This window comes from Caretta caretta, chromosome 4 (genome assembly GCF_965140235.1).
Source record: "Caretta caretta isolate rCarCar2 chromosome 4, rCarCar1.hap1, whole genome shotgun sequence".
NCBI classification, from domain to species: Eukaryota; Metazoa; Chordata; order Testudines; family Cheloniidae; genus Caretta; species Caretta caretta.
In genome coordinates, this window is record NC_134209.1 from 144,333,743 (window position 1) to 144,359,750 (window position 26,008).

The 26,008-nt window shown below is 44.2% G+C and overlaps 1 protein-coding gene and 1 long non-coding RNA gene across 4 annotated transcripts in view; one reads left to right on the forward strand and one right to left on the reverse strand.

Annotated features, from left to right (window-relative positions):
- Positions 1–19,573, reverse strand: part of CTNNA2 (catenin alpha 2) — an 803,547-nt gene extending 783,974 nt beyond the window's left edge. For all 3 annotated transcript variants that reach the window (XM_048846332.2, XM_048846333.2, XM_048846330.2), the window contains exon 1: positions 19,425–19,573. The gene's annotated coding sequence lies outside the window, so the exon portion shown is untranslated. The remainder of the gene's footprint in view (positions 1–19,424) is intronic.
- Positions 19,574–19,600: 27 nt separating this feature from the next.
- LOC125635100 (uncharacterized) lies at positions 19,601–25,376 on the forward strand. Its single transcript, XR_007356144.2, has 2 exons — positions 19,601–19,776; positions 23,829–25,376. It is a non-coding gene; the product is annotated as an uncharacterized LOC125635100 (long non-coding RNA).
- The last annotated feature ends 632 nt before the right edge of the window (positions 25,377–26,008 follow it).

Sequence of the window (26,008 nt, forward strand, 5' to 3'; positions counted from 1 at the left end):
CCATCACTGACATTTTTAAATCACAACTGGATTTGTTTTCTAAAAAATCTAATGTAGGAATTATATTGGGGCCATGTTATACAGAAGGTCTGATTAGATTATCACAATGGTACCTTCTGGTGTTGGAATATATATGAACGTATATATTTAGAAAAAGAGGTGCCTTCCCAGCTGATTACATCTTGACTCTAAAGCTATAAGTATCTTGTTAAGACCGTGAATATCTCAACTTAAACACCCACATACCATGCCAAATGAATGTTGCTAATAAGTTACTTTTGCAACATTAAGAATGAAAATGGAAATATACAAGTCAGAATATTCAAAAATTTAGGTTCCCTCATCCACAATAACTGAAGCATGTTATAACACATAATATGTTCATATAGCACTGAGGCCATATGAACATTGCCATGGGAAGCTTAGATTTTAAGTATCCCACATTTGTGCATTTAAATCTTCAATTTTAGTATTGTATTAAACATAGTAACACAAGGAGAGCAATCACCCATGCAACAGGCCAGATCTGCTCCACTTGATGTTTTAGTCAACCTCCCCAGGAGAGATTATTATTCTGCAGAATTTAAAATTTCATATTTTGTAATACAAGGTTCTAGTCTGATCTTTCTTTATGATTGCAAAGAAAACCTAATGTGAATCACTGACATAGAGACATAGCTAATTATCTGGATATTTAAAATGTCATCATCATCAAGTTTCAGAGAAATTTACTGAGAAGAATGGCCTCCACTACTGTTTCAGTCTGTCTGCAACCCTGAAAAAATAACTTTTCACTATTGATCAATTTTAGGAGAAATATCAATCCATTTTTCCAGGATCCATCTTGGAAATATCAATCCATCTTTCGCTGGCATAAAGATGCAGACTGCAGCAGTGCTGTCATTTCTACTTCTGATTCTGTGATTGAGCCTCTGTCCAAAAGAGAAGGAGGAAAGAAAAGTGTGTCACAACTAGGCTCCTTTGTCCCCTGCCCAAAGATGTAGGGAAGAAAAATGAGCCACTTTTGGGTTTCCCTCACCCACTTAACAGAAACCATATTCTACCTTCAATCTTTGTACCAAACTCACATTAATTTACAGTGGCATTCATGCTGAAGTCAAAGGTTATTATTTATATCCGCTAACTCCTTCCATAGCTGCCAAGTTTTTTGAAGCCACATGTGTGACATTGTATGCAAACTATTTAATGAGAAATATGCACATTTGCAAGTAATTTGAATATAAACTGAAAAACAACTGGAAGTGATTTAGTGTCCATTAAAGGCATCTCGTGAATGAGGCACTCTGTTCACACAGAGGGGAGCCGCAGGGCAATCATCCTTCGCACAATGCCCTCCCAATATACCTCTGGGAGGGTGGCAGAGAGAGGGAAGTTCCTGTAAGGGTAACAGAGGTAGTTCATTGTCCATGGTCCCTAGAGTTCTTGGCTTCTCTGTTGAATCTACAAGTTTGTACTAAGTCTGGTGGTCACTTTTTCAAGGTTTTTTTTGCAACCATAATGGCTAGAGACTTGTTTGATTGTTGCTTTGCAAAACTGAAAGCTGGAATTAGAGATTTATTGAGAGGCCATCCTCCTACTCCCCCCAGCAACTCCTTTGAGCCACCTCCAGGACATGTATGGGAGTGGTGAGGGGATGCTCCACTTTTTGGGAAACTGCCTTAGGCTCTACAGAATATTTTGTTGGAGATGGAGGTGTCCCTCTCTCACCAGAGCTGCTGCTACACCTAATACCTTCTCCCTCTCCAACCAGTGCAGCAGTAGTTATGTAACCTGACAACTCAAATAATCACCTTATACATTTCTCAGTGGGGTGGGGACAAGATCTGGCCAGGCTATGAACCGTTTAAAAAAATTATCAGCGTGATTGAGTGAGGAGAAAATCTTAACATTCTTTTAACACAGGTTTTTGTATGCTATAATCTTCCTATAAGTTTATAGGCAGACTGATGGTTTACTGCATTGCTGACGAGCTACACCAGCTTTCACTTCTAGGTCACCTATTTGAATTCAACCCAGCTCAATAGGGATTGAATGTCATTCCCTAATAGATGTTTGCTGGCCCCTGCATGAGATGAATTGGATGGACCTCTTTTACAACTCCCACATCACAGATTCACCACAACACTGCGCACTAAACAGACTCAGAAGGAATTAAGAACTGCATGGGCCCTGGAGAACAGACTACGTCTGTTACTTCAGTGAAACTTCCCCACACTCACCCTGCCCTCTTAGATCAGGGCTGAGGCATAGTGGTAGGACACTTCAAGAAAGAAGTGTCTCCTGTTGCTGTTCTCTTGATAATTAATCTGACACCTTTTGCCAACATTAAATTACATATTATATATTAAAATTTAAGAGAATGCATACTTGCAAGTAATTTGCATATAGCCAAAGTAGCTCATTAAATAATTTACATAAAATGTGGCCTCCCTCACCTTCTTCTCCTAGGATAGTGGTGACTTAGACCTCGTGCCACTGATTGGTAGAGAAAAGGTTTCTCACGGTCTCTATCACTATTTTACTTTTGCAGAGAAGGAAATTGAGAACTTTTCCTAATTCCATATAGTTAGAGAAAGCTGAGAGAGAAAAAAAAAATCAGCAGCTCAACTGATTTTCCTCCTTCTCCTGATCTAGCTTCTTAAGGGAATTCAGTCAAGATGATGTATTTTGGCCATGTAGCCCTTTAAAATTTCTTTCATTGCTGACTGACAGCCACCTAGCAAAGAACCAGTTTTGTGCATTAGGATATCAGGAGAACACCTGAGCATGCTTGTATTGTCAGTGCATTTCAATGTCATTCTCATGAGCCCTATAGCCATAAAACAATTAGGCTGAACCTCATCTGACTTAATCCCATGATGGATCCAAAGTATTGTCTTTGGAAGAGAGGGCATGTCATAAATATAAAGGGAAGGGTAAACCCCTTTGAAATCCCTCCTGGCCAGGGGAAAGCTCCTCTCACCTGTAAAGGGTTAAGAAGCTAAAGGTAACCTCGCTGGCACCTGACCAAAATGACCAATGAGGAGACAAGATACTTTCAAAAGCTGGGAGGAGGGAGAAAAACAAAGGGTCTGTGTGTCTGTCTATATGCTGGTTTCTGCCAGGGATAGACCAGGAATGGAGTCTTAGAACTTTTAGTAAGTAATCTAGCTAGGCATGTGTTCGATTATGATTTCTTTAAATGGCTGAGAAAAGAATTGTGCTGAATAGAATAACTATTTCTGTCTGTGTATCTTTTTTGTAACTTAAGGTTTTGCCTAGAGGGGTTCTCTATGTTTATGAATCTAATTACCCTGTAAGATATCTACCATCCTGATTTTACAGGGGGGATTTCTGTATTTCTATTTACTTCTATTTTTATTAAAAGTCTTCTTGTAAGAAAACTGAATGCTTTTTCATTGTTCTCAGATCCAAGGGTTTGGGTCTGTGGTCACCTATGCAAATTGGTGAGGCTTTTTATCCAACATTTCCCAGGAAAGGGGGGGTGCAAGTGTTGGGAGGATTGTTCATTGTTCTTAAGATCCAAGGGTCTGGGCCTGTAGTCACCTAGGCAAATTGGTGAGGCTTTTTACCAAACCTTGTCCGGGAAGTGGGGTGCAAGGTTTTGGGAAGTATTTTGGGGGGAAAGACGCGTCCAAACAGCTCTTCCCCAGTAACCAGTATTAGTTTGGTGGTGGTAGCGGCCAATCCAAGGACGACGGGTGGAATATTTTGTACCTTGGGGAAGTTTTGACCTAAGCTGGTAAAGATAAGCTTAGGAGATTTTTCATGCAGGTCCCCACATCTGTACCCTAGAGTTCAGAGTGGGGGAGGAACCTTGACAGGGCAACTTCCACATTTGTCACGCCAGATCAGTCTATAGACCAGCACTCAGGTTACTAAGGTGTTGCATAATTATTATTCTTCAAGATGCACATGCCCATTCCACTTTGGTTATTGGTGCGCCCAGCGCACAGCCATTGGAAACTTTTCCCCTGAGCGGCTCAAGCTGACATGTGCCACTGCATGCAGTTATAAAGGACAGAGCCGCCCCTAGCTCCTCTCAGTTCTTTCTTGCCTCAACTCTGATGAAGAGGTATGGGAGAGTGGGTCATGGAATGGACATGTGCAACACATCTCAAAGAACAACAGTTACAGAACAGGTTCGTAATAGTTTAATCTTCTTCTTGTGATTGTAATGTGCATTCCACTCTTGGTGACTCAGAAGCTGTAAGACAAAAGGCAGGATCAGACTCTATTTCAATCAACACTGGAGAACAACTCATCCCACTCTAGCATCGTCTCTGGAGTCTTGAGCCACAGCATAGTGGGAAGCTAGGGTATAGACAAACAACCAGGATGCCACTCTATAAACATCCACAATTGGAACTTGTGTCGAAAGGCCACTTAGGCAGATTGCTACCTTGTTGAACGAGCTCTGATTCTGTCACGCAGAGCAACATTAGCCAGGTCACAGCACATGCATATCCAGGATGTGATCCAGGAAGAAATTCTCTGAGTAGAGAATAACTGACCTCTTACTTGGTCTGCCGCTATAAATAGCTGGGAGGATTTACAAAAGTGACAGGTTCTGTCCAGATAAAATTCCAAAACTCTTCTGATATCCAAGGTATGCAAACATTCTTCCTTTCTGATTGTATGTTGTTTTAGGCAGAAAACAGACAAATAAATTGGCCAATTGATTTTGAAAGAGGAAACCCATCTTTGGAACTAACTTTGGATGAAGATGCAGGTAAACCTTGTCCTTAAAAAGCTTATTTATGTAGGTCCCAACATTAATTCCTGCATCATCCCTACTCTTCTGGACAAGGTAAAGGTCACCAAAACATATCACTTTCATTGATAGATGCAGTGAGGATGAAAAGGCTGCTTTCCTGAGCTGCAATAAAAATACTTGGCACACCAGTCTAATAGCTTTCAGTTCTCTGACATTAATGTGTAAAACTAAGTCCTCTGAGGACCATAGACCCTGCGTTTGTAGACAACCCAGGTGGACTCCCCATCCCAGAGCCGAAGCATCTGTCACTAACATGAAAGTTGATTGGGGACCAGCAAATGGAACACTTATACATAAATTGGCTGGATCTGTCTACAAATCTAGGGAATGAGTTTCAGTCTGGTGTATTTAACCACATAAGTGCAAGAGGCCAGGTGACCCAGAAACCTCAAACAATTTCAAGTTGTTGTGATCAAGTTAGCTTTCAAATCTATAACAGTCGATCAAATTGCCTGTAACCTGGAGTGTGGAAGAAAAACCCTGGCTTCAGATGAGTCCAGTACTTCCCCTATAAACACTATCCTCTTACTGGGGAGAGGACAGATTTTTCTGTGTCAATTAACAGTCCCAGAGTGCTGAATGTTAACTGGATCAAGGCAACACTCCTCTGCATTTGCCATTTGGACTGGGTTATCTAGGTAGGGGTAAGCCTGTACTCCCAAACTTTAGAGGAATGCAGCTACTACTGCCATGACTTTCATAAAAACTGTGGGAGTTGCTGATAGGCCCAAAAGGTAGTATAGTGAACTGGTAATAATTTTGACTTACCAGCTATTGGAGGTGCTTTCTGTGGACTTGATTCATTGTCACATGAGCATCTTTTAAACTGACACCAGTCCCTAGGATCCAGGAAAGAGATAATAGAATCTAGGGTGACTATGAGAAATGTTATTATTTTTAAGAATTTGTCAAGATGATATAGGTCTCAATTTAATCTGAGACACCCCTGCCCCCTTCGGTTTGAGGATTAAGAAATATTGGGAATAAAACCCCTTCCATCGGAGACCACATGGAACCTCCTCTATGGCTCCAAAGCAAAGGAGCAACGGAACTTCCTGGATAAGGAGTTTTTCATGATAGTGGTCCCTGAAGAGGGACAGGGAGGGAGGGTAGGCAGGAAAGGTAGAAGCAAACTGCAGAGTATATCCCACTTACATAGTTCTCAAGACCCACTTGTCCAAAGTAATCTGGGACCAAGCACTGCAGAAGTGGGACAGATAGTTTGTGAAAGTGAGGAGGTTCGGGTCTGGAGAGATGGAGACTTATGTCGACCTTGACTGGCCCATCAAAACACCAGAGCTGGAGCTGAACAGCAGAAGGGGGAGGCCTATGGTTTCTGCCGAGGAGGAGTGAAATGTTGGGGTGTCTGGTGTGGCTGACAGTACTTCCTCATTGCAGCAGGTGTATACAGACCCAAGAACTTCCAGGTGGCACTAGAGCAGTGCTACTCAAAGTGGTGGTCCGCGGACCAGTGCTGGTCCGTGAGCAAATCGGCTGCCGGTCTGCGCGCACATTGGAAAAAAAATTGCCGGTCCCCCACATCAGAAAGCTTGAGAAGCACTGTGTCTAGAGTCCTTAAATCCATGAATCTTGCTGTCTGTCTGGTCCGAGAACAAAGAGGGACCCTTGAATGGCAAGTCCTGTATAGTACTCTGCAGTCTTCTGGTCTTCATAGGGAAGACCAGAAGACTGCAGCCAAGATGATCTATACCTTGCCACCACAGAGGCCATGGTTCTAGCAGCCAAGTCTGCTGCATACAGCCCCACCTGCAGCGAGGTTCTTCCTGCAGTCTGCCCTCATTGACCAGGGAAAATAAGTCCTGCTAGTGTTTTCCAGAAGCAGCTCCTTGAATGTTACCATGGAACCCCACAAATTAAAATTGTATAGTCCCAACAGAGCCTATTGTTAGCTATACACATCTGCAAATCCCCTTCGAATAAACCTTTCTGACAAAGAAGTCTAGTCTTTTAGTGTCTTTTGACTTGGGGACAGCAACCTGTTGCTCCTATTGTTCTCTCTCAATAGCCACTGCAATGACTAAAGAGCCCAGAGATGAGTGAGTATAAAGGTGTGCAGAGAAGAGTGAGGGGGGATTTGATAGTAACCTTCAACTACCTGAAGGGGGTTCCAAAGAAGATGGAGCTAGGCTGTCCTCAGTGGTGGCAGATGACAGAGCAAAGAGCAACAGTCTCAAGTTGCAGTGGGGGAGGTCTAGGTTGGATATTAGGAAACACTATTTCACTAGGAGGGTGGTGAAGCACTGGAAGGGATTACCTAGGGAGGTGGTGGAGTCTCCATCCGTAGAGGTTTTTAAGGCCCAGCTTGACAAAGCCCTGGCTGGGATGATTTAGTTGGGGTTGGCTTGTTTTGAGCAATGGGTTGGACTAGAGGATCTCCTGGGTCTCTTCCAACCCTAATCTTCTATGGTTCTATGAAAGGTACTCAAACCCACGTGAGGGTACATAGTACTTTCTTTCCACTCTTTTAGAGGTGGGAAGCAAAGAGGATAGAGTCTGCCAGAAGGCTTTTATTGGCTCTAGTATCTCTTCAACTCACAGAGCCATCCTGGAGGGATTTGTCAATGGTAAAATGTCAACCCCGGGAAATGGAGGGCTACCTGACCTCTTTGACCTGTGCACCTAAGTCGGCAGCCACTCTCTTTAATAATGCCTAATAAACTTTAAAATGTAGGGAGGAGGAGGTGAAGTCATGCTGTACAAAACAACCTCCTCTGGAGAGAATGAAGAGGATGCCAAGACTGGAGGGGGAGAATACCTTCTAGCAGCTGTTGCTCCAGTTCTGAAACCTCCTCTTGTTGCTCAGTACTGGGCCAGGTGCGAGACTCTGGGGATGGAGTCTTTCAGTGCAGACTCAGAACTTCTAGATGAGACCACTGAATATGCATAGTGCAGGGAAGATCTGGAAGCTAGGAAAAACCCTAAGGGTTCTACAACAGCCACTGATATGGGGCAGGGCTCCCTTGTCCCAGCCACATTCCTATGGCAGGTCCAATTCAAGGATCATGATGCTAGGTGGGAAGAGAGGAGTTCTTTGGAGACAGGTGGTTCTTGCTTCGGGGTTCTAATACATAAGATCCCATCTCATAGTCTGATGACAATGATTCTCCTTCCTCTGACCATGGCAGGGCTGATCCAGTCAGTGCTGGAATCCTCTGCCAAGAGCCTGGTGATGGACGGTGTCACACCATCATAGCAGGTTTCTCCTTGGACAGTACTGAGGGGTGCCTGTCTGGGAAGCAAGAAAATGTAGTACTAGAGGTTGAATTGCTGGCACAAGTGATAGCAGTGACAAAGGACTGGATTCCTATAAGTAGACACCAGCACGTAGAGCAGGTTTCTTGCAGCTGCAAACATCTCAGGCATAGTTGACACCAAGATTGTCTCTCACTGTGGTGCCAAAGAAGCTGATGGTGCCACTTCTGGCACCAAGTTCAACAGTGCCTCTTCCAGAGCTAGAGACAACTGTGCCAACTTAGGCACCAAGTTGGAGGAGGAGTGCTTAGATTTCAGGTACACACTACACGACTCCTCCTTGAGCCTCTTACCAGATGTAGAGGGTAGGGCCCTTCCCATGGCCAGTGCCTCTCTGGAAGCTTTGCATTTCTTCCTCAGTATGGACAAGAGAAAACAGAGCCAGGATTCCACTAAAGCTAGAGGTGCACTTCTCACTGAAGCTGCAGCATTTGGCACTGAGTCACACCGGGACAGCTCTGATGTGGCCTGAGTGTCACTACCATCAGCAGGGATTTCAGCTTAGCCTCCCTATCCTTCTTCATCCTAGGTTTAAACTCCCTGCAAACCTGGCACTATCCTTGAGGGGTGCTTCCCCCAAGCATTTCTGGCAGCTATTGTGTGGGCTGCTCACTAACATAGGCCTGGAGCAAGAAGCACATGCTTTGAAACCTGGTGACCAGGGCATCCCTCAGTACCACGCATAGAGAAAACCACAAACAGGGCAAACAAGAAGTCAGAAAAACTTTATATAAACACAGCTAAAACGTACTATCTTAAGAACACAAAATAATAGACCAACGATATATGTGCACATTATGTTCACAAAGGCTGAGAGAAAGAACTGTTCTGGTATAGAACACAGTTCCAATGACCATCATGGGTGGTAAGAAGGAACTGAGCAGGGCTGCGGGACTCTGCCCTTTAATACCTGCTTACAGTGGCGCATGGCAGCCAGGAGAGCTGAAGACACCCAACAGGTACCACTGAGGAAAAAGTGTTTGATGGCTGAGTATAGTGTGACAAAGCTCTGTCCTTGCCTCCGTGAGTCCCGCATTTCCTGGCAGATTTTGTTAGCCTCAGAGGCTCACTGTGACCCTCCACATAACCCTTCTTTCTCTAGAGACAAGGGTCACAGTCTACAACAGCGCAACTTCCTTCCATAGCTCCTGCCATGCAGACCCACCTGACTGACTGGGAGGCTTTTAACTAGTTTCAACCAGCCCCTGATTGGCTTCAGGTGTCCCAATCAACCTAGCATTCTCCCTGCCTTCTGGAAAGTTCTTAATTGGCTCCAGGTGTCTTAATTGACCTGGAGCAGCTTCCATTTCACTTAACCTGGTACCAGGGATTTGTTTAGCCTGGAGCTAATATATCTATCTCCCACTACTTTTCTATAGACATCTGGCCTTGCCCCGTCACAATAGGTATCGTTCAGGACTGAAGACTATGTCTCCCACTAGTGAAAAAGTTTCTTCTGAGACTGTCACTAGAGAGTTTTGTGCACCTGGGAGGTACCTCACCGAGAGCGTGACATGGTTCTGGATACACCAGAGAGGAAGAAATTTCACTCCTTCTCATTTATTTATATAGAAGATGGCCATCACATTGTCCAACATTATCTAGACATGTCAGGACTGTATAAGTGGGAGGAATGCATTGCAGATTACTCACACTGCCTTTAGTTTTAGGAGACTAACGTGCATCCTGACCTCCCAAGGTCAGTGTGATTGCCCATAGGGCTCCCTAGCCTATAAAGGATGTATCAGTGATTATGATTTATTTGGTTATGAATGGAAGCAAAGCGATTCCAGCACACACCTGCTCTGAGTTCATCCACCATACAAGGGAAGCCATGACCAGACAGGAATTGTTACCCTGGTGTTCATGTTGTCTTTGTCATGTTGTCTGAGCAAACAGACCAAAGCTAGGCCTGTAGGAGGTGAAGCCTGGCAAGTGGTGTTACATAACAACACAAGGCCACATGGCAGGGAAAGACAGACTCTGACTGTGGTTCGAAACCTATGGGCGACTTCTTATCAGGCTGTTCTTGGCCAGGGATCTGTCCACATGGAGGTAGGCCTTTGCTGAGTCAAGTCAAGGTCACTCCTAGAAGATTTATGATTTTTCTGGGAGTCAAAGTAGACTTTTCCCTGTTTACGCAGACTCCCAAGGATGCCAGAAGGCGAAGCAAAAATGAAATTGTCAACTGAACTTCCCAGCTAGATAAGTCTGCTAGAAGCCAATTGTCTAGGTATAGAAATACTGCATAGCCACTTCATCTCATGTGAGCCACCACCCCTGAGATGATCTTCATGAAGACCAGGGGTGCTGCTGCCAGCCCAAATGGAACTACTCTGAACTTTCATGATGAGAGCTATGAACCAAATGCACTTCTCCAGGGAGGAGATTATCAATGCAAACATAACAAAATGGAATTTTGATCTGCAAATAAAAATATTCAGCTGACATATCAAGAATGGGTCTACATCCTCCCTTTTTTCTTGGGGACTATGAAATTTTCGGAGTAGAACCCTTTCCCTTGATGTTGAGGTGGCACTTGCTCGATATCTCCTCATTGGAGGAGAGAGTCCACCTCCTGGTAGAGAATCTCCTCATGAGAGTGGTCCCTACAGAGGGGACAGAAAAGAGGTTTGTGGGGGCGAGTGGAAGGAAATTCAATGGTGTAGCCAGAAAGGATGATATCTAGTACCCACTTGTCCTTTTTATTACTCTCCAGTTGTGGGCAAAGTATGATAGTCAGCCACCAAAGGTTAAGGGTGCAGGGAGGGAATGACATAAGTTATGGTATGCAGTTCTTGAGCATCCCATCAAAAGTGACCCCTGGATGGTAGAAGGGGTTGAATGGCTGAGGTAGAGGAGGCTGTATACCTTGGTTTTTGTTTCTTCTGGCATTTGCTTGGCAGCTCATACAGTTTTGATGGTAGAAAGGCTATGGGGGAGAAGGGCTTGGATTATACATTTGTATGTGGTGTTTCTTCTTTAGGGCCAGGGTATAAATGCCCAGGGAGCAGAGGGTCGTCCTGGAATCTTTTTAATGAGACTTTAATGTGTGTATCCAAGTAAAACAGTTAGCCTTCAGAATTGTATTATTGGTTACTATAAACAAGCCAAAAACAACCCATCTTGGTTTTCAGATTGTAGACTGAGCCTGCAACACTGGCAGTTTCAAAAATATATCTTCTTTTATCAGAAAAGAGAGAAAACTGATTCTAGAAATCAAGGAGAGTCAGCAAACATGGAACCTCACTGTGAATTTGTGATAGTCATTTTTAGAGTAGTTTGTATTTTAATTCTTAAAAATTAAATAAAAATCCTTAAAAAACAAAGCTTACCCAAATTATTTATAGGATGTGGAGGCTTAAAAATTACAAATATATTTTAAAAGTGAAATGCAGCCAGAATGCAAGATTAGACCTCATAAATATAGATGACAGCAATGACATGCGGAGTGGTGTTAGGAACACAGCACTTGTTCTGCTCTAGATATTGAGCCACAAGCTTTTGCAGAAGACATACAGAAATTTGAGGGCCTGAACTTGGACCTTATCATATAAAAGCCTCTTCCATTCACTTAAAATACAAGTCTAACCATGTATCCTATTATTTTTAAGTCTTCCTGTGTATCCTATTATTTCATATTTCAAAATAATGTAGTTGGAAGTTTTTTAAAGACATTTCTCTTTCTCACCACACACATACACACACTTTTAAAGGAGAAGATACTAGGTGAAAATGTTGCTTTCAGGTGCAAAGATCAGAATTTTGAGTAACTTTTCATTAAAGCTGCTCTGGATTTACACCAATGTAACAATGGAAATTAGCTGACCATTTCTACCAACGTTATGATTAAGTAAACTACCAAGATACAGCAATTTGTGCTCACTTCTTAGTCGTTTACTCTGTAAACAAAGGTAATTAGCATGCTATAGCTCATTTTAAATAAATATATTATTTTTCTAGGTGCTAGATAAACTACAGGTCACAATCTGATCTCATTTATACCACTGCAAATCTGGATTAATTCCACTTACGTCACTGGAGTTATTCTGGATTTACACTGGTGTAAATTAGATCAGAATTTCTCAATGAATATAATTCTATTAGCAATTTCTCAATGAATATAATTCTATTAGTCAAAACAATCATAATTTTTACTTCCAGGATGTTAACCATGGGCTTTGTCCTCTTTGTACTATTAAGCAAAGACTGCAGCTCTTTTATTTTACCTTATAGATTTATGAAAGTCTACATTATACAGCAAAGACCAAGCACAAATTTTAAGGGCTAGACTTACAAGGAAGACTTAGGCATAGCAACACTGAGTGTTGCAATATCCACCTTTTAAACTCCCTGCCACCTCGCAGATTTCACAACCTTAAGTCAGGCACCCAAGCTTCCCATACAATGCACAGGGAGAGTTAGGCACCTAAAAAAGAGATTCACAGAAGCTAGTATGCTGAGTGGGGAGCTGCCAAAGCTAGCCAGTAGGAAATGCTGGAGAGGGGAGAAATGCCTTAGGCCCCACCCCTCAAAAGGGAGTTAGGCACCTAACTCCTGGCCCGAAGGAGGCACTTCCCTCCATTCAAGATTCACAGCCTAAGACAGGTTAGCCTTTTCTTGCCAAAAAACAAGGAGGACGACATAGCACAGCTAAAACTCCCCCTCACCCACCTTGTACTCAATGGTTAGCGCACTCAACACGGATGTGAGAGATCAAGATTCAAATCCCCACTTTGCCTGATTCAGAGCACTGACTTGAACCCAGGTCACCCATATCCCAAGTGAGTGGCCTATATAGAGTCACACTCACTCTCTGGCCCAATGATTATTTAAACACAACAGCTTCAAAAGGAAACATTGAGAGAGGCCTGTCTCAAAATACGCTCATATAGCCTATTGGTTATAGCACTCACCTGGGAGGCAGGAGACCCGAGTTCAATTAGCTACTACAAATTAGAAAAAGAGTGGGGATTTGAACATGAATCTCTCATATCCTGACAAGTGCTGTAAATACTGGGCTAACAGATATAAAGGGGGCAGCAGCACCTCCTCTTTGCTCTCTTTTGTGTAGGTTAGGCATGATCAGAGCATGACTACTGGACCGGGCTCTGCAGGCAAGACATTCAGGGAAACATGTAGTTTGAGACTCCTGCCTGGGCTTAGAAATTAGTTCGGCACTGAACTGCTAATCAGTGTCAGAACGTAGGTGGTTTTGCACATACCTAGTAGAAGAAATGTAGGTGCCTACAAGGTTTGGCAGCTGCTGAGCAATGGTTTTGTGAATGTCAGTGGCATCTACAGTGGCCACTAGGAGTTGAAATCTTCTTTGTGAATCTAGCCTTAAGTGTTAACATTGACCCCAATTCTGTAATTCTCTACGTGCAGGTGCACCATTGTACTCACATGGAGCCCTGCTGATTCATCTGGGCTCTATATGGGTGTAGCTGTGCGCACATAAACAAAGAATTGCAGAATTGGGGCCATTGTCAATAATGGACAACTCAACACAGCACAAACTTGATAATTTAAAGCAGAAAAAGAGGTTGTTCAGCAAACACTCAAGGGCAAAAGATATTTCATCACAGGAAACACTGCCTGTGTTGCACATCTATTTACATAATTTGTAAGATTACAAGCTATGTGGACTCAAAAGTCCTAAACCGACATTAAAATAAAAATAACATCTTATCCTAACTGAAACAGAAAATACCAAAATCTCTTTTCCAGAAGCAGCCAAGTATATATAAAAACTCATCAGACAAATATGTCTCCTCAAACTATTCAAGCAAGTTAGAACTGCAAATAATTTTTGCGCTTCTTCTCAATAGGTTTTCTTGCATTCATACTTGTTAATATGATTCCTTTGGAAAGGGCACAATTACTACTACTGTAGTTTAACAATATTTTCTTCTGGATTGAACTCACTGATCTACTGTTAATATAAAGCTCTTGGAATTGCTTCAACCATGACATGTCACTTGCTACTAATTTAAATCTAGTTACAACAAACATTCTGCAAGACAAATACCTAACAATGTAACAGAAAATAAAATCTTAATATCAAAAAGAGAAATAAATTAAAAAGAGGTATATTTATATATACCATAAGTATGTGATTCTAACTGAAAAGTTACATATTAAAGACATTTTCCCTTTGATCTTTTCTATTTTGATACATTAAGCTCTCTAGTCAAAGCCGTTTTCTTAAAGTGATAAGCAAGTATGGTAAAAGCTATCACACGATGGATTCAGCTTCACTCAGACTCTGAATGAGAAAGTGTTGTCAACTGGTCCATTTTTGTAGGAGAAGCGCTGAAATTGAGAGGTTTAATGGCCTCCTTATGTCCTGAAGGGACATTAATGTAAATTGATACATATTTCCCCACACACGGATTCAAGGCAATATAGAAAAGATGGCTTACTAGTAAACAATAAGGTATTTTTAAAATATTTTAAAAATTAAAGTCTATTATTTATTAACATCATGAACAAATTAATCATTTCAGGTAAAATTTTCAAAAGCGCTTGAGACTTAGAAGCCTAAGTCCCATTTTCAAAAGTGACTGAGGCATTTCAGAGTTTAAGTTTCATTAAAAGGGACAGATGCTAAGTCACTTGAAAATTATGTCATCCATTTACAAAGTGTCCCCCATCGCCATCTTCAAATGCATTCTAAGCCTTTTGCAGCATATAAACACGATTAAGAAACCCAAATATAAAGACAAAGAGAAGAGGGGAGGAGAGGAGAGAAGTTATACCTAACTTAATCATTCCAACCCCGTTTACAATAGCAACTGACTCCCAAAAGAGCCTACACTGTCTATTAGTTAATACTTATAAAACACTTTGAATATGTAAAGCACTATATAACTGCCAATTATTATTCTTTCCTACCTCTCAAACAAAAACCAGGTGATGTAATCTTACTGAATATTTTATGGGATTCAACCTTACTAGAAGTGATCAATTCTCATTAAATCTTGAAAAATTGGTCCAGTCTCTGTAACAATGCTGAAACAGGAGGAGGAGGGGGTTGCATGAGGGGGTGTTTGGATTTTTCCTTCTTTCAATGATCCAACCAGCAGACCAAATTCAATGATGAATCCTGGTCACATGCCACCTGAGGCACATTGTGCATACACTAAGAACACCAGTACAGGGGAAACTGTGACTGATAACTGCAGCTGGTCAAAAATTTTCAAACAGGAATTGATAGATTTCTTTGTAATGTTACAAAAAGTTTTGAAGCATTTCATGTTGATAATATAATATAAAAGTCTAAAAGCACCACTTCTACAAGGTTGTTCAATAGTTCTAAAATAATTTTGGGTGGAATTTCCATTTTTAAAGAAATTTGAAAATTTCATCTTTTCATTCCTATTTGGGACAAAAAGAAATTTTAAGTGTCAGTCTTTCCTGTAGAATGGAAATTCTAAGTTTCAACTAGCTGTACAGATAAAAATTAACAGCCACAGTTCAGTTTCCTAGAGTAGTTGGATTTTAATGGTTTAACCCTGTCCTCAACCTATCTATTCACTCCAGAGTTTACCAGAATGCCGCATTTACAATGAAATGGGAGAGTTATTGGAGAAAAATCTGTAGGACACCTCGTGACAGGAGAGACCTGTGTTTTATTATTGACTCACCGACTGACTCACATTATGAACTTGAATAAATCACTTAACCGGTTTGTGTTGTAGTTTCCTGTTCTGCAAGATTGATTCAAGACCTCATATTTGTGAAGCACTTTGAGTCCCCATGACAAGAGATTCAATACAAGCATAAAGTACTGTTTTGATTTTTAAAAGAATTCTTGATGGCACAGCAACAAAAATGTTTAAGAAAAATAGTTCTGGTTATGAAATTTATTAGGAAACAGTGAACTATCCCACTTGAATAATCATTGTTAGCTGTCCCTCACCATTCAATTTTTTAAAAACTTGTGCTATGGCTTAATTAATATTTCGTGTTTCAGTAAGTATCACACACATTTTCTACAACGTGGCAACAAACATTTCTACATTCTCTAGTAAGGAGGTAAAATACTTCAAATATTGTGAAAACCAAATAAAACAATACTGCACTATTTTTTAATAAAAATAAGGAATTATAATACAGTTGTTGTCACCACGGGTGCTCTGGAACAATTAAGTTAGCTGTCAATTCCATCCTGTTAATGAGCCAAGTCTTCCTTTCTCTTCTTAGTAGAATCACGTCTTAATCACATTTTCTACAATCGTGTGGAGAACAGATCTGTCCCATCTACACTAGCAGTTAAATCATGTTCACCAGCGTTCAAGGGTACCCTTTGCTAACAACTCTTATCAGCAAGGGGCAATTTTCTGGTGTAGATAAGGCACTAGAGTCCCATAGCCAGGGTTTTTGGTGCTTTGCTTTAGAAAGCAAACGCCACAAACGAATTGGTGATTTGGGTAACCTTCAGTTTCAATAAAGCCCTAGTGTAGTGAAAGTACTTTAGTGAAGTTCTATCAAAGGTTTGTGTCTGAGCAATTGCCAAATAATTAAGGCACACACATAGATAAGTACTGAAAAAAAGTTTATTTTGGCTAATGACTATGAAGATAGACAGTGGTAATTGCTGAAATGTATTGTGTATCTTTATTTATACCTTATAATTGAAGAACATAGACCTTAAATGATGTTAGTCATCAAGCTGAGCACTTAACTAATCTATATAAACATGCGTTTATCACTGTTACCCTTATTCTTCCTCACCCAATCATTTATTTTGTCACATCCTCTTGTATCTTCTTTTACATCAGATTGCAAGCTCTTTGGGAGAAGAACTGTGTCTTCTTCTATGTCTGTACAGAGCCAGTACAATAGAGCCCCAAACCTGATTAGGTTCCACACTGCTACTATAATACAAATAATTTTATATTAGTTTAATTTTGGCATTCTTTGTTAACATTACTTACTGTATTTATTGTTTCTATCCTTTGTTTTGGGTTACAAATCCTAGCATAAATAGAGCTCTTCTGTTTTGTTATGCTTTTGGAGGGCTATTTGTAAACAAAGGATACAGAAAAGGAACAAATAGCTTGCCCTTCTTTGGCTAGCACTTGAGAGTCCACACTGCCCTGAAAACTAACCATCTGAGTGGCCGGGGCAGTATACAGAGAAAATTTTCCCAAACCCACTGATACAGATAGTGTACAGTACCTATAGAAGACTGTCATGACAAACACTATTTGGCACAAAAGATAATTAAGTAACTCTAGTAATTAAAAGTGGCTCTGTGGCATTTCAGCGGTACCCACACATTTTCAATGTTAACATGACATAAGGAACCCCCAAAACATACATAAATTAAGGTTAATTCCACCTCTGAGTTCCAGTGATATTGACAAGGTAGTAGAGCTGCACTCTTGTGGCTTATGTCGTCACCAGAACCCATTAATGGAATTACAGTCTCATTATGTACAGTTGGGGGTACATTATTCCTCTAACAGTCCCTAAATACTGTTACATGATTGACTGCAACATTTCTTCTACCCAAGTCAATGCTTGTGCATTTCTAGGAGGAATTCTGTTAATTTCTATGATTTTTTATGCCCCCAGTTGGGGGAGGGGGTGGAGGGAGAGAAGAGAGCTACAAAACTATAACATTAACCACGAAATTTGAAATGAAAAAAATCAAATACATTTTAATAGTTAGCTACAGAGCCAATAAAGTCTGTCGTTCTCATCAGGAATATCACTAGATTTAAGTCTATTCCTTACTTTTTCACCCTCCGCTCCAAAATACACAACTATATTTGCAGTAATCTTGACAAGTTACATAATCTTAATGTTCTCAAGGAATATATGCCAAAATATGGTACAGTTTGAAGGTTTTTACATTCCTTTGACTGATAAGAGTTTTGCATTGCTAGCTATAGTATCTTTTTATTTCCAAAATAACAAGAATGCTGGAACACATTCATCCTGACAGAGTATAAATAAACTTCTTATAGCTCAATAAATGGATGTTTGAAAAAGAGGAGGAAAAAAAATAAAATTGCCTGGAATACAGTACCTATCACACAAATGCTTTATATATCTTTGTATTGAAGCTGAAGAGAGAAAAGGCAGCGTTCACATAAAGCATTTCTTAAAAATGCCTGACCAGCACCTTAAAAAGAAACAAGAAATTTACACCCCCAATGTGTCACGAGATAATATAACCCACCCACCCATCGAGAAGCAGGTGCATGCTACATATTACCCTTGCAAGTTTCTTTTAAACACCCTCTCTGTTTTGCATAACAACATTTTAAAAACATGTTCACTGTGCACACCACAAAACACAGCCCTTCAAAGAAGCAAACAAAGCAACAAAAATCACACCTCTACGTACCAAGTACCACCCTGTTTATACACCCCATGTTTAGCGGAATCTGCTCCTAATCCAAAACCCAGCTATGTCCCATAGCGTAAAACACTTTGTCACTTCCCACCCCTAATTATCCAAACCCCATTCATCTGAATGTTTTTGACATCCCCAGAACATTGTGGATAAAGACAAGGTTGCACTGTACATATTAAAAACTTTAGTTCTTTGCCCCTCACCAAATGCTTTGACAGGACTAAGGACCTTTCAGGATGGATTCCAAATCAAATATTAAGCGGGTGGTTTGAAATATAGTAGAAATTGGAAGAGGCCTAAAGGGAAAGGGTGTAAAAAAGCTGCTTTCTCCACACTAGCCTCCCCCCTCCCCTTTCCTGGTGGCTTCTTACTGAGACAATCAGAGCAGCAGCAGAGAAAGGCTGTAAATTAGAGACACAGGGTGGATGGCTAAAAAGCCCTCTGATGCCTGAAGAAAGGGGAATTTAAAAAATGAATAAAGAGAGGGAGACAATGAAAAGAACAGAGAGCTAGAAGCACCTCCAAGGGATGGCAGGGGGGAAAAGAAAGGACCCAAGCCACCTCTGACCCTTTCCCTTCCCTTCCTAAATATAATCCTCCGCTTCCCACCATCCACGCCGCACAACATGACCATTAATTCAAGTCCATCCTTGAAAGGGGGGGGGGGGGGATTATCTCTGCCTGTGCCTGTCTGATTCTCTCCCCCCCTCCCCGGGGGCGAGCATTACGACCGCATTAAAAATCGGGAGAGAATTGTGGTTCCTTCTGGTGGGTGCCAAATGGGGACCGGGGGAGAAGGCGCCGGGGTGGGAGGGGAAGGAGAGAAGAAAGGAGAGGAGGAGGAGGCGAAGGGGAGCCGGGGAGAACAGGGAGCGAGGCAGGATGAGGGGAAGGCAGCAGGGCGAAGGGAAAGGGGGATGAAGGGAAGGAGCCCGGGGATGGGGGGCGAAGGAAAGGGAAGATGCTTTGCCCTGGCCTCACCTCAGCTGGGTGGGTGGGGATGGGCGAGCCCCTCGCCTCCTGCTTCTCCCCGGCAGCGACGGTCCCTAACGGGCCAGGGGTGCGGTGCGGCTCCCCTCACACAGCGCCGGGTCCCCGCCTCCTGCTGCCCGAGCCGCGCTCGCTGGGCTCTGAGGGAGCCGGGAGCCGCCGCCGCCGCCGCGAGGCTCTGAGCAGCCGCCGCTAGGGGAGGAGGCAGCGCGCCTGCGCCGCGGCCGGGCGGGGAGACTGGAGGAGCCGGCGGCGGCTCCAGTACCCGGGGAGGGGGAGTCCGGTCCCGGCCCGGCTGCCTGAGACCGGCGCGGGGCACGGGCCGCCTCAGTGCGCAGGTGCGGTGAGTATGGAAACCGCGTTACCAAGGGCCGGGCGCCGGGGCCGCCACAGAGCGGGCGGGGAACGGGCCTGGGATGGGCAGCAGCCGGGCACGAGGGGTCCAGGGCAGAGCCAGCAGCCGGGCACGGGGGTGGGGGGTCACAGGGCAGAGCCAGCAGCCGGCCACGAGGGGTCCAGGGCAGAGCCAGCAGCCCGGCACGGGGGGGGGTCACAGGGTAGAGCCAGCAGCCCGGCACGGGGGGGGGGGTCACAGGGCAGAGCCAGCAGCCCGGCACGGGGGGGGGTCACAGGGTAGAGCCAGCAGCCCGGCACGGGGGGGGGGGGTCACAGGGCAGAGCCAGCAGCCCGGCACGGGGGGGGGGTCACAGGGTAGAGCCAGCAGCCCGGCACGGGGGGGGGGGGTCACAGGGCAGAGCCAGCAGCTGGGCACGGCGGGGGGTCACAGGGCAGAGCCAGCAGCCGGGCACGGGGGGGGGGGTCACAGGGCAGAGCCAGCAGCCGGGCACGGGGGGGGGGGTCACAGGGTAGAGCCAGCAGCCGGGCACGGGGGGGGGGGTCACAGGGTAGAGCCAGCAGCCGGGCACGGGGGTGGGGGTTCACAGGGCAGAGCCAGCAGCCGGGCACGGGGGTGGGGGGTCACAGGGTAGAGCCAGCAGCTGGGCACGGGGGGGGGGGGTCCAGGGCAGAGCCAGCAGCTGGGCACGGGGGGGGGGGTCCAGGGTAGAGCCAGCAGCCGGGCACGGGGGGGGGGGGTCCAGGGCAGAGCCAGCAGCCGGGCACGGGGGTCACAGGGCAGAGCCAGCAGCTGGGCCCAGGGGACAGAGCCGACTGCTGGGCATGGGGTGTGGGGCACAATGCGGGCCAGATCCGGCTGCTGGGCATGTGGGGGGCGCAGTGCAGAGCACAGCCAACTGCTGTGTGGCAGGGCTAGCAACTGGGCGAGGAGGAAGGGCTGGGTGAGCAGCTTGGCATGTGCAGGGGAAGACAAGGTAGGGCCAGCAGCTGGGCATGGGTAGAGTGCAGTGTGGGGCAGGGCCAGTAGCTGGGTATGGGTGGGCACAGTGTGGGGCAGGGTTTGCAGCTAGACACGGGGGAGCACTGTGGCACAGGGCCAGCTATGGGGCACAGGGGTACTGTGCAAGGCAGGGGTGGGGCCAGCAGTTGGGCAAAGTGTGGGGCATAGCCAGCAGCTGGACACGGGGCCAGTGCGGGGCATGGCCAGAAGCTGAGCATGGGGGTACAGTAGCTGGGTACAGGGGGCACAGTGTGGGGCAGGGGCAGTAGCTGGGCACAGTGGGGCAGGGGTAGTAGCTGGGTACAGGAGGCACAGTGCCAGGCTGGGCAGTAGCTAGGCACAGTGCTGGACAAGGACAATATGGGGTACAGAGCTGGGACAGAAAGGGAGATGGGGTTCATGGTTTAGGGCAATGGGATGGGCACAGGACTAAGGCATTAACAGCTGGCCACTGGGTGGAGCTCAAGTACAGGGTCCGGATAGCAGTGGGCAGGGTTACCATGGGAATGGAAAAGGTAGCAGCAGGCACAGAGCAAGAAAGACAGGAGTGCTGATGGGGCAGGGTAGCATTAGAGGATATAGCACTGGATCATATTGGGTGCAAGACACAGTGGTCAAGGGTGGATCATGCCAGTCTGACAGAGAGAGAGCCACAGATGGCATGAGGCAATCACCTCAGCACAAGAATAGGCTCTCTCATTTATTCAGATTTTGGTCTCATACACACACCTAGGGTGCCCAGTTGGTCTGGGGCATAGCAAATGGTAGCAGGCATAGGAGGGATGTGATATGAAGAGAAGTAATCTTCCTGGAGTTTTAAGTGTGTGTGTAAATTAAGCCCACCTTTCAAGATCCCATAAGTTTTAAGTATAGTAATGGGAGAGGCCAGGAGACCAACATCCAAAAATAAGGCAACTTGTTACTAATGTGTTGCTGACGATTTAGATTGCTGAAATGACACCCCTCTGAGCAGGGTCCTAGAGCCAAGATTCAGCCTGACTCTAGAAGTCTGCACAGCAATGAAACAGCCGCGCAGTCCAAGCCCGAGTTGGCTGGCATGGACCAGCTCCGGGTTTTTCTTTGCTGTGTAGACATACCCTCTGTGTCTTCTAGTCTTGGAGCAGGAGGATATCTTGTTATGTGTCTTGTACAACTCCAGAATTCAGGTCTTACATATCTCTGCCAAATCCCCACAAGCCCCATTCACACCTTTTTGCGCTGGTCTTATTCCATGACACTTCCTCACATCCTCAGTTTCAACAGTGATACCAGCCTCACCACACTATTTGGTCCTTACAGATGGAACACCTTCACTGAGCTGGTTCACAAGACTATACTTCTCTGTAAACGACACCCCCTTCGGGCCTGGGGTGACTCTGCAGGCATCTTCCTCAGTTTCCCCAGAATAATGTGGTCACAGTCTTTGAAACAATATTCCCCTTCTGCTGAGGTCTAATTCAGTATCATTCATCTCCTACAAAGGCTTCTTTCTGCCCACCCCCTCAGATTTAAAAGTCCTCCATCTTGGGACTGTGGCTTTAAAATTCTGGCCTTCCTTGAGCTGTAACTCACCCTTGAAGGCTAGGGTCTCTCAGTCCCTCCTTCCTGGGGCTGTGTGCTGGCTGACATCTATTGTTCAGCAGCTCCTTACCCCTCAGATCTAGGCATGGACTGAGTTAGTCACATGACCGAAATCATTTTCCCACCTGGGGAGGCAAGTTAGGCTTGTCACAGTTGGATTGGAGCCCATCTCCCCAAAAAGGCCAGCTACCCTATGTAACTCTCCATATCTACGTCTCTCTTGGAGACCCCACCCCCAGCACGATGCCAGCACGAAACCAGCTAATTATATCAAGATATGGGAGAGTCTACATTGGTGTTCCCTCTGACTTTTGTTTTTAAGTGCATGCAGAATGACAGGCTGAGTTCAAGTTTAATACTTATGAGTGCAGTCCCTTCAACCTCATTCACCTTGTTGTTGTTCTCATTCCATCTCATTTGTTCTCATTCCACAAATTCCATCCAGCTATTGTCATTCGCTCTCTCTCTCAATCCATCTTCCATTCTTATTCACTCCATCTCAGTCATTCACTCACTCTTTTCACATTCTCTCCCAATCTGATTCTATTCTCTCCTCTTCTCCCCTATCTCACATTCTCTCAGTCCATCTCTCTCTCTCTGTCTTCCCCATTATTCCTCCTCCTCACCCAAATCAGTAACTGCTGTCCCTGTCTCTTCCTCTCAACCATATACTGCTACCTCCCCATTCGAAAATCATGCAGTGCCTTCAACCCCCAAATCAATGGCTTCTGCTACTCAGGCCAAGATGGGCCCTGTTGCTGCTGCTCACTTGGGCAGCAGGAGGCCCTCATCTTGGGACATAGGTAAGGATACCTAGATTTTCATCTCCCCCTTCCTTTTTTCAGGCTTAAAAAGGGGGAGGGCAGATCTGCAGAAGTCTTCACGCCCCATCAGCCATAGAGGATGGTCACAAGGATCTTCAATCTCTTTCCAATATTCAATGCTGGGAGAGGGGTTGTTTCCAGTCTTCTCTTCCTCCCATTCCCATGTCTGAGGAGATAGCTTCCCTCCCTTGGCTTGGGAATAAGGAAACTGCAGATTTCAGGGCTAAGTAGGGATCTTAATTCTGCCTTCCCCCTAGCCAAGAGCAGCAGAAGTGGCCATGGAAGAGGCAGCAGAAGGGAGAACCCAGAGCACGCTTGCCAGGAGTCAGTACCAGGAGGAAATGGGAGATCCTGGAGGCAGATGCCATCCTAGGGAAGAAGTTCCCCCGCACACCATGCCCATGAGCTATGCAGCTTATGGGTAATCTTGGTCTACATCCCTAACGAATGAAAACATATTATCAAAACAATGTATATATACCTCCTACCCCTGTCCTTCATATGTCTGTGTTTATTCAGTCTTTTAGTTTGTGAGATCTTCAGGGTAGGGACTGCACCTTATTTTATATTTGTAAATATATCTAACACATGGTGGGGGCTAATATTGGTAATTTTCCTTTCTCTCTACCCCAGACAGAATCCCAGCATGCTAATGAATCTGAGGATGAGGCATCTTTAACTAGCACCTCTCAAGATGCACTTGCCCCGGACCTGCCATGTGCTGAAAACAGTCCATGAGGGTTTTTAAGGACCTTAGTAGGAAGAAGACTATAGATGTTTCTGGATTCAATTCAGGCTTTGATGAATCATGAAGATAACAGAATGTTAGTTTTCTGGAGAGGCAGGAGGCTAAAAACAAAGGGAGGAGAAAGATCAAAGAAGAGATTAAAATAAGGAGTCCTTGGAAGCCCTCATGGGCTGTTTTCAGCAAATGATTGGAGAAGATAGAGGCCTAAAACAGGAGGTGGAGTTAATTTGAGACAGACTAATGAGATGCAAAATATAATGATATTAGTATCATTTAGATTGAGTAAATGGGCCAAAGACGTTAACATAACACAGTCTGGCATTAAACAGTGTTAAACAAAGTTCAGATTTTGATATATGGAGACTTTAGGCTGCTTAGTAGCATGGCAAACACACTATGAAATTCATGCCAAAGACTATCAATTTATTGACTGAAACGCACAAAAGGAAAAGAATAAAATGAGGTAAAGAGCATTGAAACAAACTGATTCTTTATGCAAAACAAACTTAATCAAAACTTAACAAAGTTCCTTTTTGTAGATAGTGTATATTGATTAAAGTCTCTTATTCAGACAAATAGTTCTGCCTGAGGAGGAAGAAAGGGTTAGTTCAATTCTGAATCCCTTTCCTGCTTCAGACAAAAGAGACAGACACAGAAGGGAAAGAAGAGGTAGGATAGTAAAGATGCAGGAAATACAGCTGTGATGCTGGCAGGCCTGTTTCCAGCTAATGCCGAAGTCCCCATGTCTCAAGTGAACACTGACAAATACATAGCTGGAATCAGTCTGGCTCACCTGTCTGTCAGTATTGTTAAATAGGTATCGGCATTATAATAATGTATTTAGTCTTTATTGAATGCTTGTGAGTTGCTGCATGCATTAATCTCATTTATAACATCAGTATCCCTTATTGTAAGGTGTGGTTTGAGTGATTGCATTGTGAGCCTCTGTGACTGTGTACATCACCAGACAGGAGAGACATACATTAATTAGTATGAAGGGATGATAAGCAACAGAAGGTGTTACATCCTTCCAAACAGGTAATCTGCATCAACACCAGACAGACTATTGTGGGATGTTGTAGTTCTGCTCTCCTGCCCTCCAACCCCAAAGATGAATCATGCAAGAGGATTCCTCCTATCAGCTGAGTTTGCAGTTCAGAGCACATGGCAGGAGAGGGATAGAAACCTCAAACAAGAGGAACTAAGGAGCTCTATACTGCTTGCAATCTGGGGGGTAAGCAAGAGATATCCAGCTGTGTAGACTGGCTTAGCCCTAAAGGATATATGGAACTTGTTGGCTATAGAAGCTTCTATTACCTTTTCAAACTTAATATTGTAACTCATTTGTGAATCTATGTTTACCTGCTTTAACCTTGTAAATAACTCTCTTGTTTTCTTTTCCTATTTAATAAACCTTCATACAGTTTATTATATGATTGGCTACAAATGTTGTCTTTTGTGTGAAAGCTAAGGTGTAACTGACCTGGGATGAGTGACTGGTCTTTTGGGACTGGGAGTAACCTGAATATTGCCATGATTCTTGGTGTAAGGCACCATCTTTCACAAAGGTATACTCACTGGGGTGGCAGCATACAGAATATCCACCAGGACTGCATGTAGCACCATGTTTAGGCTGTTATTGTGCCTGAGGAGTTTACACTTGATAATTGGTTGGTGACATCTAAGTATAGATCTCCCAACCAATTTGAGGTTTGTGCCCTACTTCCTAACAGTCTGCCCTGAGGGTGACACTCACGTTCTTGAGTCACTGTTGGAAGCATTACAACAGCTTTGTTGATGTTCTCAGGATATAGCGCAGCTGGTCAGCCATGAATGGATGCTTTGGGCTGGCATGTTGGCCTGTTGCTCTGGACCCAAGCTCACCTTCCTGTTCTTCACTGGAGTTTCTCAGGCCAGCAGAGCTGGATGGGCATCTCGTATCGCTGTGCTGGTGACCTGCAGTGGATTTCAGAATCAGGTGAAAAGCCACGAGAAAGAGAGAGACCAGGAGAAAAATGAGGGGTAGAAAGGAGCACATGAGGGAAGGGAAGACTGAACAAGTTCT